The sequence below is a fragment of the Oryx dammah genome, unplaced genomic scaffold (genome assembly GCF_014754425.2).
Source record: "Oryx dammah isolate SB20612 unplaced genomic scaffold, SCBI_Odam_1.1 HiC_scaffold_26, whole genome shotgun sequence".
Classification (NCBI taxonomy): domain Eukaryota; kingdom Metazoa; phylum Chordata; class Mammalia; order Artiodactyla; family Bovidae; genus Oryx; species Oryx dammah.
The window spans coordinates 37,007,602-37,023,139 of record NW_024070210.1 but is presented as its reverse complement, the minus strand read 5'-3'; positions in this window follow the sequence as shown (position 1 = coordinate 37,023,139).

The window sequence follows — 15,538 nt, the reverse complement described above, 5'->3', positions numbered from 1 at the left end:
AATTAAAGAATTAAAAGACAAAGTCAGTGAAAATAATCAATCATGTCATGTGGTTGTGCAGCCACAGCGTCTCACAGGCTTTTCTCACTCCATCACTCCTAGGAAGGAAACTTCAGAAATGAGAAACTTAGATCCAGGAAAGATGGCCGCTCACTCTCCCAGTGCCCTGTGTGAAGATTCAGAGTAGTTGAGGCAACCTGCCACCTCAGTTGCTTTTTCTACCTTTGCCTTGGAGAATTGGCCCGAGGAAGAAGGTAACACATCCATTTATTCATGTGTCCAGCATTTATTGGCCGCCTACTTTGTGCTTGGCAGGGTGCTAGGCATTGAAGCTACAATGATTATCCACATTTCCTGGACTCAAGGTGCTTCAGAAGACAAGGGATCCAGTCTGTTTTTTAGTTTGTTTATTGAATCAGAATGAAAATGCATTCTGAGTATGTGGGAAAAAAGACGCAAGTATTTTAGAAAATAAGAAGTACATGATGGATCAAGAGAATATTCTATACCTCGAGTCATGAAACCATAAACCTTAACAGTTTGTTTTTAATGCTACTGATTTTGGAATGTATTTTCAGAGAGCAGCAATGATTTCTTTTTAACTTGCTTTATGTATCTTCTAGCATTGTATCAGACACAAAAGGTACTTAACAAATGATTTGATTATAATTAAATGACTCTAAGCTAGAAAGGATACTTCTTTTTTCCCTTTTTCCTAACAAAGTTAAGGAAAAAAAGAGGGAGAGAGGACTTTCCAGTATGAAAATAAGTCAAATGTTGAGGTCAATAAAGTTTGGGCAGTTTTAGAACAATATAGAATCCAGTCTTATTTTTAAAGCTTTGGGGGTAAGCTACATTTATAATGGTTTCTGGGAGCTTGAAATTCTAAGGTTTCAATCAAAATAAGTCCAGTCCAGTCATCTTTTAAAAATATTAATAAATATCCAAATTTTTATTGAGGGGCTTTAAGTGTTTCTCTTACTTGGCTTCCCTTAGAGATAAAGTGATTAAAAAATAAAGATATATTTCATAGCCTTGGAGAATCTTTAGAAGAGGGAGGATCCAGAAGACCATCCCGAATGACCTTGAAAGCGTTTTCAGAACATACCTGCTGGGCTTTGGCTGGGGTGGTCTGGAGTATAAGCGCTTAGGTATGGGGGTTGGGCATGGATGCTTCTGAGAAGCCCCCAGGTGATTCTAGCTCAGAGCTCCTTATCAAGTCCAGTCACTCTGTTTCATAGATGAAGAGACTAAAACCCAGAGATGTGAAGTAAGCTTGCTATTCAAAGTCTTACAGCTAGTTAATGCCAGAACTTACTATTGTGCTTTCTATTATATCACACATATTTCAGCTAATGTTACTATAGCCTCAGATCCATTGACACAGCTCTATAAATAATTTCAAAATATTTTTTCTTAGATCTTGTATAAGAGGGAAGCTTAGCTCTGAATGAAACAGTATGCCTAATCAACAGCAGCAGTTAGGAGGTAAGATCATAAATGCCTCAAAAAATCATTTAGATAAAAGGTTAGGGGTATGTTGGTGCAGTCTCTCAGGATTTAGAATTAAAAGGAAACTGAAAGATATTGCACTTGGTTTAAAAAATGAAATAGAGAATTCTCTGACAGTCCAGGCATTAGGACTTGGCACTTCCACTTCTGGGACCTGGGTTCAATCCCTAATCTAGGAAAAAAGATCCCACCAGCTGCAGGCATGGCTGGAAAAAAAAAGAACTAACAGTATTTATCACAGTCTCTTTTGCTCTGACTTTTGAAAAGAAATAAACTTAGAATAGATCTTTTTTAGAAAAAAAATCATAGCATTGTGTACTGAGTGGAGAAGGAAATGGCAACCCACTCCAGCATTCTTGCCTGGAAACTCCCATGGACAGAGGAACCTAGTGGGCTACAGTTCATGGGGTCACAAAGAATTGGACATGACTGAGCATGCATGCACATGTATTGAGAGTACATTTACATTTTTCTTTATTATTATAATAAGTTGGATATAAGTACATTTTTTCCCCCACTTGCTGCTAAAAATTTAAAATACTTTTCATGAAGTAAGTCAGAAAAAGAAAGGCAAATTCCATATGATCTTACTTTTATGTGGAATCTGAAAAAACAAAAAAACCCCAACTATCTCTTAGATTATAGAGGACAGATTGGTGGTTTCTGGAGGTAGGAGTCTGGGATGGGCAAAAGAGGTGAAGAGGGTCAAAGGTATAAAATTCCAGTTACAAAATAAGTAAATGCTGGGGATGTAATGTATAGCATGGTGACTATAGTTAATAATGCTGTATTGTATATTTGAAAGTAGCTAAGAAAGTCTTTAAAGTTCTCAACACAAGAAAAAAGATGTGCGATGATGTGTATTAACTAGACTTACTGCCATGATCATTTTGCAATATATACCTACATTGAATCATTATTTGTATACCTGAAACTAAGATAATTTTATGTCAGTTATATCTTAATTTTAAAAGATTAAGATATCTTCCAACTCAATTTTAAGTATGAGCAGAAACTTGTATCTAACCTAACTAAATATATATTGAGTAGAAAGTTATGTCACAGTTTGGATTTCACACACATTCTCGTTTATATCTGTTTTAAAATACTCTAGAGATTGGTATGCATAAAGTTATCTCAGTTCAGTTAAGTTCAGTCGCGCAGTTGTGTCCGACTCTTTGCAACCCCATGAACCACAGCACGCCAGGCCTCCCTGTCCATCACCAACTCCCAGAGTCCACCCAAACCCATGTCCATTGAGTTGGTGATGCCATCCAATCATCTCATCCTCTGTCATCCCCTTCTCCTCCTGTCCTCAATCTTTCCCAGCATCAGGGTCTTTTCAAATGAGTCAGCTCTTTGCATCAGGTGGCCAAAGTATTGGAGTTTCAGCTTCAACATCAGTCCTTCCAATGAACACCCAGGACTGATTTCCTTTAGGATAGACTGGTTGGATCTCCTTGTAGTCCAAGGGACTCTCAAGAGTCTTCTCCAACACCACAGTTCAAAAGCATCAATTCTTTGGTATTCAGCTTTCTTTATAGTCCAACTCTCACATCCACACATGACCACTGGAAAAACCATAGCCTTGACTAGATGGACCTTTGTTAATGAAGTGATGTCTCTGCTATTCAATATGCTGTCTAGGTTGGTCATAACTTTCCTTTCAAGGAGTAAGCATCTTTTAATTTCATGGCTGCAGTCGTCACCATCTGCAGTGATTTTGGAGCCCAGAAAAATAAAGTCAGCCACTGTTTCCACTGTTTCCCGATCTATCTCCCATGAAGTGGTGGGACCAGATGCCATGATCTTAGTTTTCTGAATGTTGAGCTTTAAGCCAACTTTTCACTCTCTTTTTTCACTCTCATCAAGAGGCTCTTTAGTTCCTCTTCACTTTCTGCCATAAGGGTGGTGTCATCTGCATATCTGAAGTTATTGATATTTCTCCCGGCAATCTTGATTCCAGCTTGTGCTTTATCCAGTCCAGCATTTCTCATGATGTACTTTGCATAGAAGTTAAATAAGCAGGGTGACAATATACAGCCTTGATGTACTCCTTTTCCTATTTGGAACCAGTCTGTTGTTCCATGTCCAGTTCTAACTGTTGCTTCCTAACCTGCATACAGATTTCTCAAGAGGCAGGTCAGGTGGTCTGGTATTCCTATCTCTTTCAGAATTTTCCATAGTTTATTGTGATCCACATATGTCAGCAAATTTGGAAAACTCAGCAGTGGCCACAGGACTGGAAAAGGTCAGTTTTCATTCCAATCCCAAAGAAAGGCAATGGCAAAGAATGCTCAAACTACTGCACAACTGCACTCATCTCACACACTAGCTGGAGAAGGCAATGGCACCCCACTCCAGTACTCTTGCCTGGAAAATCCCACGGACAGAGGGCCTGGTGGGCTGCCGTCTACGGGGTCGCACAGAGTCGGACCCAACTGAAGCTACTTAGCAGCAGCAGCAGCAGCACACACTAACAAAGCAATGCTCAAAATTCTCCAAGCCAGGCTTCAGCAATACGTGAACCATGAACTTCCAGATATTCAAGCTGGACTTAGAAAAGGCAGAGGAATCAGAGATCAAATTGCCAACATCTGCTAGATCATCAAAAAAGCAAGAGAGTTCCAGAAAAACATCTATTTCTGCTTTATTGACTATGCCAAAGCCTTTGACTGTGTGGATCATAATAAACTGTGGAAAATTCTGAAAGACTTAAGAATACCAGACCACCTGATTCTAAGACTAAAAATAAATGCAGATTCCAGTGGAATTGCAAGGATGTTTGTTCCAACAGCTGCAAATGATAAGGTGAGCGAGCTATTTTCATGCTCTTTTTCTCTGTCCTTTCTAAAACTGCAAATTGTCCAGCTTGGTTAGTCCATGGATAAGCTGAAAAGGGACAGTGTGGTTGGAGGTGTGTGAGAGAGAGATGGAAGAAGAAGAGACAAGGTTAGGGAAGGGAGTTCCACTGAACCAAGCGTGGCCAGTCACCTTACTATCACTTCCTGGTTCTTATTCCATAAGTGGCCCTTTGTTTTCTTTGGTCCTATGCTGCTATCTCTCTTTATATTTTTTAGAGAGACAATGTTATACCACTAATGTTAGAGTAATCATTCATGGTACCATGTATGTGTGTGCTCAGTTGCTTCAGTTGGGTCCAACTCTTTGCGACCTTATGACTGTAGACCACCAGGCTCCTCTGTCCATGGGATTCTCCAGGCAAGAATACTGCATTGCCATGCCCTCCTCCAGGGGATCTTCCCAACCCAGTGATTGAATTCATGTCTCCTACATTGCAGGTGGATTCATCACCCACTGAGGCACCTGGGAAGCCCTCATAGTAGCATAAAAGCACTAGATATAAAAGCGCTAAAGTGACAGAGTGCCAAATTTCCAGAAGCTCACAACCTTAAGCCAAAACCAGTTGAAATCACTTCTAGACCTTGACAGAATTTTGCCCAGGCCCTCCTAATGCCACAGGCCATCTTCCACTTTATACCCTGAGTTCTGCAGCACCATGATAAGTACATTGTGGCCAGTACATGTAGGCATGCATTCATAGCCCTTAATCTGGTACCTTGTGCAATTAGGCACTCATCAAGGAGTATCAGAAAATTGCATCTCTAAGATTAACCTAAAGGGATGGGAGTCACCCTTGATAAAGGATACAGCATAAAATATTCATGTAAGGCTTGAATGTACCAGTTTCATTAAGGAACTATTCTCACATTACATATCAATCAGGCAGATGCTTCAGGAATGTCATTTCATGGGACTTTGAAAGGAGATATACCTAATGCTTTAGAAAGCTCTTAAGAGAAGCTCCCTGTCTCTCTAGTAAAGCTAAAAATAGGAAAGATGAAGTGAAGTGAAAGTTGCTCAGTTGTGTCTGACTCTTTGCAACTCCATGGACTATACAGACCATGGAATTCTCTAGGCCAGAATACTAGAGTGGCTAGCCTTTCCCTTCTCCAGGAGATCTTCCCAACCCAGGGATCGAACCCAGGTCTCCCACACTGGGGGCAGATTCTTTAGCAGCTGAGCCACAAGGAAAGCTAAAAACAGGAAAGATGAAGGTCAAGTGAAAACCAACATGGAGGCTCTGAGATGTCTGTTACAACAATTCCCCAAATTGACAACCTTTCAGGGGCAAAAACACCTGACTCCAAATATCGACTCTGAGAATTTCTTCCTCCATGGTTTTTAAAGTTTGTTTCTGAACTAATAACCTAGAGTCCATGTTGCTTGGGAACCAGCTAGAAATGTAAAATTTCTGACCCTTCTGGGACCTGCTGAATTAGAGACTCTGGGGTGGAGCCTAGCAATCTGTTTTTTAACAAGCTCTCCAGGGTATTCTGCTACAGGCTAAACTCAGAGCTGCGAGAAAGGCAATGCCAAAGAATGCTGAAACTACTGCACAATTGCACTCATCTCACACACTAGCAAAGTAATGCTCAAAATTCTCCAAGCCAGGCTTCAGCAATACGTGAACCATGAACTTCCAGATATTCAAGCTGGTTTTAGAAAAGGCAGAGGAACCAGAGATCAAATTGTCAACATCTGCTAGATCATCAAAAAAGCAAGAGAGTTCCAGAAAAACATCTATTTCTGCTTTATTGACTATGTCAAAGCCTTTGACTGTGTGGATCACAATAAACTGTGGAAGATTCTGAAAGAGATGGGAATACCAGACCACCTGACCTGCCTTTTGAGAAACCTGTATACAGGTCAGGAAGTAAGTTAGAACTGAACATGGAACAACAGACTGGTTCCAAATAGGAAAAGGAGTACGTCAAGGCTGTATATTGTCACCCTGCTTATCTAACTTATATGCAGAGTACATCATGAGAAATGCTGGGCTGGAGGAAGCACAAGCTGGAATCAAGATTGCTGGGAGAAATATCAATAACCGCAGATATGCAAATGACACCACCCTTATGGCAGAAAGTAAAGAACTAAAGAGCCTCTTGATGAAAGTGAAAAAGGAGAATGGAAAAGTTGGCTTAAAGCTCATCATTCAGAAAACTAAGATCACGGCATCCAGTCCCATCAGTTCAGTTCAGTTCAGTTCAGTCGCTCAGTCTTGTCCTACTCTTTGTGACCCCATGAATCGCAGCATGCCAGGCCTCCCTGTCCATCACCATCTCCCGTCACTTCATGGCAAATAGATGGAGAAACAGTGAAAACAGCAGCAGACTTAATTTGGGGGGGTTCCAAAATTACTGCAGATGGTGACTGCAGCCATGAAATTAAAAGATGCTTGCTCCTTGGCAGGAAAGCTATGACTAACCTAGACAGCATATTAAAAAGCAGAGACATTACTTTGTCAACAAATGTCCGTCTAGTCAAGTTGATGGTTTTTCCAGTGGTCATGTATGGATGTGAGAGTTGGACTATAAAGAAAGCTGAGTGCCGAAGAGTTGATGCTTTGAACTGTGGTCTTGGAGAAGACTCTTGAGAGTCCTTTAGACTTCAAGGAGATCCAACCAGTCCATCCTAAAGGAAATCAGTCCTGGGCGTTCATTGGAAGGATTGATGTTGAAGCTGAAACTCCAGTACTTTGGCCACCTGATGCCAAGAGCTGACTCATTTGAAAAGATCCTGATGCTGGGAAAGATTGAAGGTGGGAGAAAAAGGGAACAACAGAGGATGAGATGGTTGGATGGCATCACTGACTCAATGCACATGAGTTTGGGTAGACTCCGGGAGTTGGTGATGGACAGGGAGGCCTGGTGTGCTGCAGTCCATTGGGTCACACAGAGTTGGACATGACTGAGTAACTGAACTGAACTGAAAGTCTGAGAACCACTGCTCCACCCAGACCCTCCCAGGTTGCTGTATACCAATGGCTCAAATCACCCGGGAAATCTCATTTGGGCTCTTGGACAGTGAAGAGTTTGAATATTTGTGAGGAGAGAGGGAAAAAGAAGTTTACAATCCCTTTCTTGTATTATTAATATTAAAATGCCCTAAGGTCTCTCTGCAAAAATATCACTTAAATTATCAATTATAATCTTTTATAGGGATTCGCTAACTCAGCTGAAAGCTGGAATAGAGCTTGTTTGGACACTGTAACTTGATCTGGATCCACTGGGCTGAGTCAGCCTGAGTTGACCTTTATCTTCTATGATGGCCATAAAGGAGGGTTTAGTAAGATAATCTATAGTGTATGAACTATTTTAAGAAGTATGTTTAATTTATATAACAAAAAATATCAGAGCTGCAAGAGGCCTTAAGGACTGATTGTTTTTCTGATCTCCTCCTTTTACAGACGTCTCACTGTGACAGAGTCAGGACCACAAATCAAGTTGTTACTTCTCCTGAAGAGAGCTTGTTCTAGGGATCCTAATACACTGTGGTGCCAGGAATACCTTACAGCACTCAACATTTCTCATACAGGGAATGGATGGTAGGACTAGACTGAATAGACCAAACCAAGATGCCAGCTTGCTCTTAAGAAATTCAGTCTTACGGTTCACAGCCATCTCAATATTCATTCAAGTTCTAGTTGACCTAATTAAACTCACTCATCATTTGATCAAAAGATTCCAGAAAAATTATTATTTATAAATAATATTATATCATATATATATAAACTCTAATACTATATATAAACTCTAAAAAACTTTATATATATACTATATAGACTCTTGAGAGTCCCTTGAACAGAAAGGAGATCAAACCAGTCAGTCCTAAAGGAAATCAACCCTGAATATTCATTGGAAGGACTGATGCTGAAGCTGAAGCTCCAGTAATTTGGCCACCTAACGTGAAGAGTTGACTCATTGGAAAAGACCCTGTTGCTGGGAAAGATTGAGGGCAGGAGGAGAAGGGGGAAACAGAGGATGAGATGGTTGGATGGCATCACCAACTCAAAGGACTTGAGCTCGAGCAAACTCCAGGAGATAGTGAAGGACGGAAGCCTGGCATGCTGCGTTCATGGGGTCACAGAGTTGGACACAACTTCGTTATTGAGCAAGAACAATAAACTATATATATAAACTCTAAAAGAAGTTATTATATTAATTTGAATTATTTTGGTTGCAAGAAATAGAATCTACCTGAGCCAGCTTAAGGAAGAAGGGAGCATTGGTTACAGTGGGATCAAAGAAAGAACTGGGCAAGAAGGCCTCCAAAGGATAGAAATCAGGGTCTGGAGCACTGTAAAGATCCCAGAAAGTCCTCTTTCTGGGTTTCTTTTTTGTCTATTTCTCTCTGCTAATCAATCTCATTCTTTTTTTTCATGGAATAGAATGGTATTTTTCTGTTTCACAGGATACATGGGAGAAAAAAAAGCTACATATCATGAGTGCTATGTGTTATGTGTAGAACTGCCCACTGACAAACTTGATATTTTTTTAAGTAAAAAAGTCAAGACAAAACAGCTTCAATGAGACATAATTTTAACATTCACATATTATTGAAGCTGAGTAGGACCCTATTGGGCCCTCCCAGGTACAGTAAGTCCCCTACACATGAAACTTCAAGTTGCAAACTTTCAAAGATGTGAACGTGCATTCCATCAGCATCAGGTATGAGTGAAATTGCAGTCTGTCTCTCATCTTCTATTGCTGACAATCCTTCAACTCTACCATCTCCCAACTCCTCTCCCTCAGTCAGTCAGTAACTCTTCTTTCTTGTTCACTAGATGCTAGCTCCTGTATATCAGCTGTTGTACTGTACTACTGTACTTTTCAAGGTATTGTACTGTGAGGTTAAAAATGTTTTCTTTATTTTTTGTATTTATATGTGTTTTGTGTGTATTATATGTGTGCAAATATTATAAACCTATTACAGTACAGTACTATATAGCCAATTGTGTTAGTTGAGTACCTAGACTAACTTCGAAGGATTTACAAACAAATTGAACCTATGAATTCACTCTCGGAATGGAACTTATTTGTATGTAGGGGACTTACTGTACAAAAGCCTTTTCATATTCCCTGTTATTTGTTTGTAGGGAAAGGCTTCAACCTTCCTGAGTTCCAAAGGCAGATTCAAGAAGTTAGTAATTAGGGGAGTGAGGAAATGCAAAAACAAAGGAAAGGTAGTCAAGAAACAATTTCTTGTTGTTGTTCAGTCACTAAGTCATGTCTGACTCTTTGCAACTCCATGGACTGCAGCATTCCAGGCTTCCCTGTCCTTCCCTATCTCTTGGAGTCCACCCAAACCCATGTCCATTAAGCCAGTGATGCCATCCAACCATCTCATCTTCTGTCGTCCCCTTCTCCTCTCACCTTCAATCTTTCCCAGCATCAGGGTCTTTTCAAATGAGTCAGCTCTTCGCATCAGGTGGCCAAAGTATTGGCATTTCAGCTTCAGCATCAGTCCTTCCAATGAACACTCAGGACTGATATAGGACGCACTGGTTGGATCTCCTTGCAGTCCAAGGGACTCTCAAGAGTCTTCTCCAGCACTGAAGTTTGAAAGCATGAGTTCTTTGGGGCTCAGCCTTCTTCATGGTCCAACTCTCACATCCATATATGACACAATAGTACAGTGATGAGGCAGGATCCTGATTCTTCCTCAAGAAATGCACATAATAATCTGATATGTATCTTTGAGTTCTTCTACAGGAACTAAGGCCCTCACCCAGATTGAGGATTGTAACTCAGGCTGAACAGAAGCAAGCTTTGGGCCCCAGACTGCTAGGAACCAGAAGGCTGATGATAGAGATTCCTGGAATATGGCCCTGTTATCTCCTCACTAGCCAACCAATCAGAGAAAGATAACACATCCTGCAGACCTCCCCACAAGTTTTCCCTATAAAAACTCCCCTGAAAACCACTGGGGAGTTTGGGCTTTTTGAGCCTGACCTAGCCAGTCTTCTTGTTTGGCCCTGCAATAAACCTTTCTCTGCTCCAAACTCTGATGCTTTGGTTTATTTGGGTTTACCATGCTTCAGGCATGTAAACTTGGGTTCAACAATACTATCAAGTTCACTTTTAAAGTGTAAAACAGTGGTTTTTGATCTAGTTGCTCATTCATGGGCCTGAGCAGAATGGTGAAAAATCTGAATTGCTGAACACACACTCTCATACTAGAAGCCAAGTACCCTTCCTGTAGTCTATTGAGGGCACATTTTTAACACTTCTGTGCTTTTTGTTAGTGATATTGCTGTTTAGAATGGCCTTCAACTATGGAGTGCTCAAAGTGCTGAAGTGCCGTCTGGTGTTTCTAAACACAGGAAGGCTGGGAGGGACATGACAGAGAAAACACATGTTAGATAATTGTTTTTCAGGCATGAGTTATAGTGCTCTTGGTTATGAGGTCAATGTTAATTAAACAACAATGTTGTACCTCCAGACAAAGAAAGAGGAAATCTGCCAAGTACTGATGTAACACTTATAGTGTGTCATGAGGTGATGGAAAAGTGGCTAAATTGGTATCATGAGATGATAACCAACTTTAAAAAAAAGCACAAACTATATTAGGTAGCATAGCTGTGACATGGAAAGCCAAAGAAATGGTCTATCACATTATCCAGGGTGAAGAAAACGTTAAACTCTTCCTTGCCAGTGTTTTAGTATAAAGTAATATTAAAGAAAATTAATTATAAGAAATCTATATTAAGTAAGGTGTCTTTAAACAGGAACACACACAAAACAAGCTTTTGTAAGACTGATAGATGAAAATGTTATGATCAGAAACTTTGGGAACTCAATCGTAGTAGTCACTAATTCAGCGTTTGTGGCAACTTTACAGAGTAGAACTACTACAAAAAAGGAGAATCTATTGTGTATTCACAAAATTATACCTCAATCACCAATATCTAATTGCAGAATGTTCTCATAATTCCATAAAGAAACCCTATACCCATTAGTAGTCATTCCTCTCTATGCCCAGCTCCTTGCAACCACTAATATGTTTCTGTCTTTAAAATCTGCCTATTCTGGATGTTTCATATAAACAGAATCATATATGACCTTTAATGTCTTGGTTCTTCCAGTTAGTATCATGTTTTCGAGGTTCATCCATGTTTTCCTGAGTGGCTGCACCATTTTTCAATCCCACCAGCAATTTACGAGGGTTCCAGTTTCTCCACATCCTTGCCAACTCTTATTATTTGTTGTCTTTTTTATTACAGTCATACTAATGGATGTGAAACAGCATTTCTTTGTGGTTTTGACTTGCACTTCCCTGATGGCTGATGATGTCTGATAGTTTTTCATGTGCTTATTGGCTATTTGAATAACTTCTTTGAAGAAATTTCTATTCAGATCTATTTCCCATGGGACATTTGTTGAGTATAAGAGCTCCTTATATATTTTGGATTCAAGCCCCTTATGTCAGATATATGATTTGCAAATATTTTCTCCCATTCTGGGATTGTCTTTTTGTTTCTTGATACCTGAATAAACTTTGATCTGGATGCCAGATCACTGGGTCACTGGGTCAGTTTACACAGGTGTCAATTTTTCAGATGGTGGAGCAACATTGGCAGTTGCTCCCTATGTAACCATACGAAGTGGGGAAAAGGACAATTCCCAGAGAGGGGACTGGATAGGGCAGACAGATCAAACAGAGATTTACTACCATTGTATAGTTATTATGTTATTTCCTTTTATCATTGGGAGGTATACACAATTATTCTAGAGATTACAGACCTCTAATGGTTAGAGAGCTAAATATATGCTACTTACTAATAATGACTTTAAAAAGACAACCACACTTCTTGAATCAAAAAAATTTCTGATTTCTATGAAAGTGTATAAATTCTGGAAACAAAGATATTTTAAAATTATCTATTTTCTTTATTTTTTAATAGAGAAAAAACTTTATGGCATTTACAAAAAGCATTCTCTTCCTCAAATAACAGTCTTTAAAATTTCAGAAGCTGCTCAAATAATGCTCCTAAAAATTAGCATTGCCTAGGTACAGTGTACAGTTATAGGCAAAAAACACTGAAGAAATTTTCAGTTTGTTCCAAATATGTGCTTTGAAGTTGACTACCTTGAACAGATTTCAAAAGAGACCTGCATGATACCTTATATTCTTTGTCCAATTAAGCTTAGCTAAGGAAAGATCTTGCTTAATTTTATCCTTTGTCAATACAAATATTTTTCTTTTTAAATTTTACTACTGTTAGGAGCTATGCCTTTCCCAAATTTATATGTTGAATCCCTAACTTGCCTCAGAATAGAATGTACCTGGAGATAGTCTTTTAAGTGGGTAATTAAGTTAAAATGAGAGTGGGCCTTAATCCAGTATGACTGGTATCCTTATAAGAGGAAATCTGAAACCAGACATACATGAAGAAAGATCATGTGAAGACAGCCACCTACAAGCCAAGAAGAAAAGCCTCAAAAGAAACTAACCTGGATGACACCTTGATCTCAGACTTTTGGCTTCCAGAATTGTAAGAAAAGTCATTCCTGTTTAAGCCACTCAGTCTGTGGTGCATTGTTATGGCAGCCCTAGCAAACTAACACAATTTGTGTTGCTATAGAGATGATGTTTTTAAGGTATCAGCTTTCCCTCTATATCTGAAAAGGAATGTGATGAAGGGCTTTGACTCTGTTCTTGTTTATATGCCAGTATCTACTAATTAAAATATGTTATTAAGGCAGATCCAGAGGAACTGCTGTCTAGACATTCTGTTAAATGAATTGCTGTTTACGGTTGTAAGAAACAAAACTCTTTTCGATTGTGTAAAAATGTAACTTTACCAACTGGCTTCTCCTAAATTAAAGTGAATTAAGGAAGGGTTAGGTTTGCTAGTTTAACAACAAGAATTTTATATTTATGTTCAAAATTTCTTTTTTTCTTCTTTCTTTTCCTCTAGAACTTTCTTCTTTCTTTTCATCTAGAACTTTCTTTCCCTTGAGAACTAACACTTATATAGCACTGACAACCTTGATGCCAGGAAAGATGGAAGGCAAAAGGAGAAAGGGGTGGCAGAGGATGAGACGGTTAGATAGCTTTACCAACTCAGTGAACATGAACATGAGCAAAGGGAGACAGTGGCGGACAGAGGAGCCTGGCATGCTGCAGTCCACTGGGTCACAAAGAGTCGGATACGACTAGCATTGAACTACAAACAGCATGAACATTTGTGTTCCCTGCGGCCCCCTCACTTCATATGTTGAAATGCCAAACCCCCAAAGTGATAGTATTAGGAGTTGGGGCATTTGGGAGGTGAGTACGTCCCGAAGGCAGAGCTGTTGTGAATGAAATTAATATCTGTATAAAAAAGGCCTGAGAGAGCGCCCTTGTCCCTAAGGTCGTGTAGGACACAACTACAATTCTGTCATCAGAAGAAGGCCCTTACTGAAACATACTGGCACTCTGGTCTCGTGCTTCTAGCCCCCGGAACTGTGAACAATAAATTTCTGTTGTTTATAACCAACTTAGTCCGTGATATTTTGTTATAGCACCCTGGATGGACTTGGACAAGTCAAGTATTATTTTTTTTTAAGTTCTTTACTTGTTCAACAGATATTTTTAAAGCACCTATGAAGATCATGGCATCTGGTCCCATCACTTCATGGGAAATAGATGGGGAAACAGTGGAAACAGTAGCTGACTTTATTTTGGCGGGCTCCAAAATCACTGCAGATGGTGATTACAGCCATGAAATTAAAAGATGCTTACTCCTTGGAAGGAAAGTTATGACCAACCTAGATAGCATATTCAAAAGCAGAGATGTTACTTTGCCAAAAAAGGTCCATCTAGTCAAGGTTATGGTTTTTCCAGTGGTCATGTATGGATGTGAGAGATGAACTGTGAAGAAAGCTGAGCACCGAAGAATTGATGCTTTTGAACTGTGGTGTTGGAGAAGACTCTTGAGAGTCCCTTGGACTGCAAGGAGATCCAACCAGTCCATCCTAAAGGAGATCAGTCCTGGGTGTTCATTGGAAGGACTGATGCTAAGGCTGAAACTCCAGTACTTTGGCCACCTCATGTGAAGAGTTGACTCACTGGAAAAGACCCTGATGCTGGGAGGGATTGGGGGCAGGAGGAGAAGGGGATGACAGAGGATGAGATGGCTGGATGGCATCACTGACTCGATGGACGTGAGTTTGAGTGAACTCCAGAAGATGGTGATGGACAGGGAGGCCTAGCGTGCTGCAGTTCATGGGGTTGCAAAGAGTCGGACACGACTGAGTGACTGAACTGAACTGAACTGAACTGATGATGTACCAGGTGTTTTGGATACATCAGGAAAAAAATAGTTTCCTACTCTAGGGGAGTGAGCAGATGGACTGTTAATCATATTCCCCATAAAGAAGTAGATGACATAGTATGTTAGAAGGTGAAAACTGCCACAGAAAAGCTAGAGTGGGCTAAAGCACGTCAGGGGCTCAGGGGATGGGAGGACCTTGGTTTTAAACAGGATGATCAGGGTGGCCAAGAAAGGCTTCCCCATTGGCTAAGAAGAAAAGAATTGCCTGCAGGGCAGGAGACAAAAGTGACGTGGGTTCAATCCCTGGGTTGGGAAGATCCCCTGGAGGAGGGTATGGCAACCCACTCCAGTATTATTGCCTGGAAAGCCCATGGACTGAGGAGGTTGGTGGGCTATATTCCATAGGATTGCAAAGAGTCAGACACAACTGAAGTGATTGCTTGTATACTTCTCTGTGTCTTCAACCTTGACAATGCAGCAAGACTATTTAAGGGGAGGCTGTCAGTTTTCCTCAGCCAACTCAGCAGCCCCGGCCCTTCTCGTACTTCAGCCTGGTCCTGGGTGTGGGCCTGCCCTTTGCAGCCTTAGCTATAGGGTCTCCTCACCATGCAACACATGACCCATGGCAGGCTCACCTGCTCTCACTTCCAGCTCCCTGCTTGGAAATAATAATGTTCAGAAGTTTTTTCATAGCACTCTTGGGTGTAGGATGGGGGCTTCCAGGAAGTATTCTGTCAGATTTTACTTTCTGCCCACTAATTTCTACTGTGATGACTTCCTTGGTGATGAGAACTTTCTGAGGTGACCTTCCAACAGATTTCCAGAGAGAAGAAGAAAACAAGTATAATCTGTTTACTTTGCCCAGGCCAGGGCCACAGTGCCAACCTGGTCTTGGTT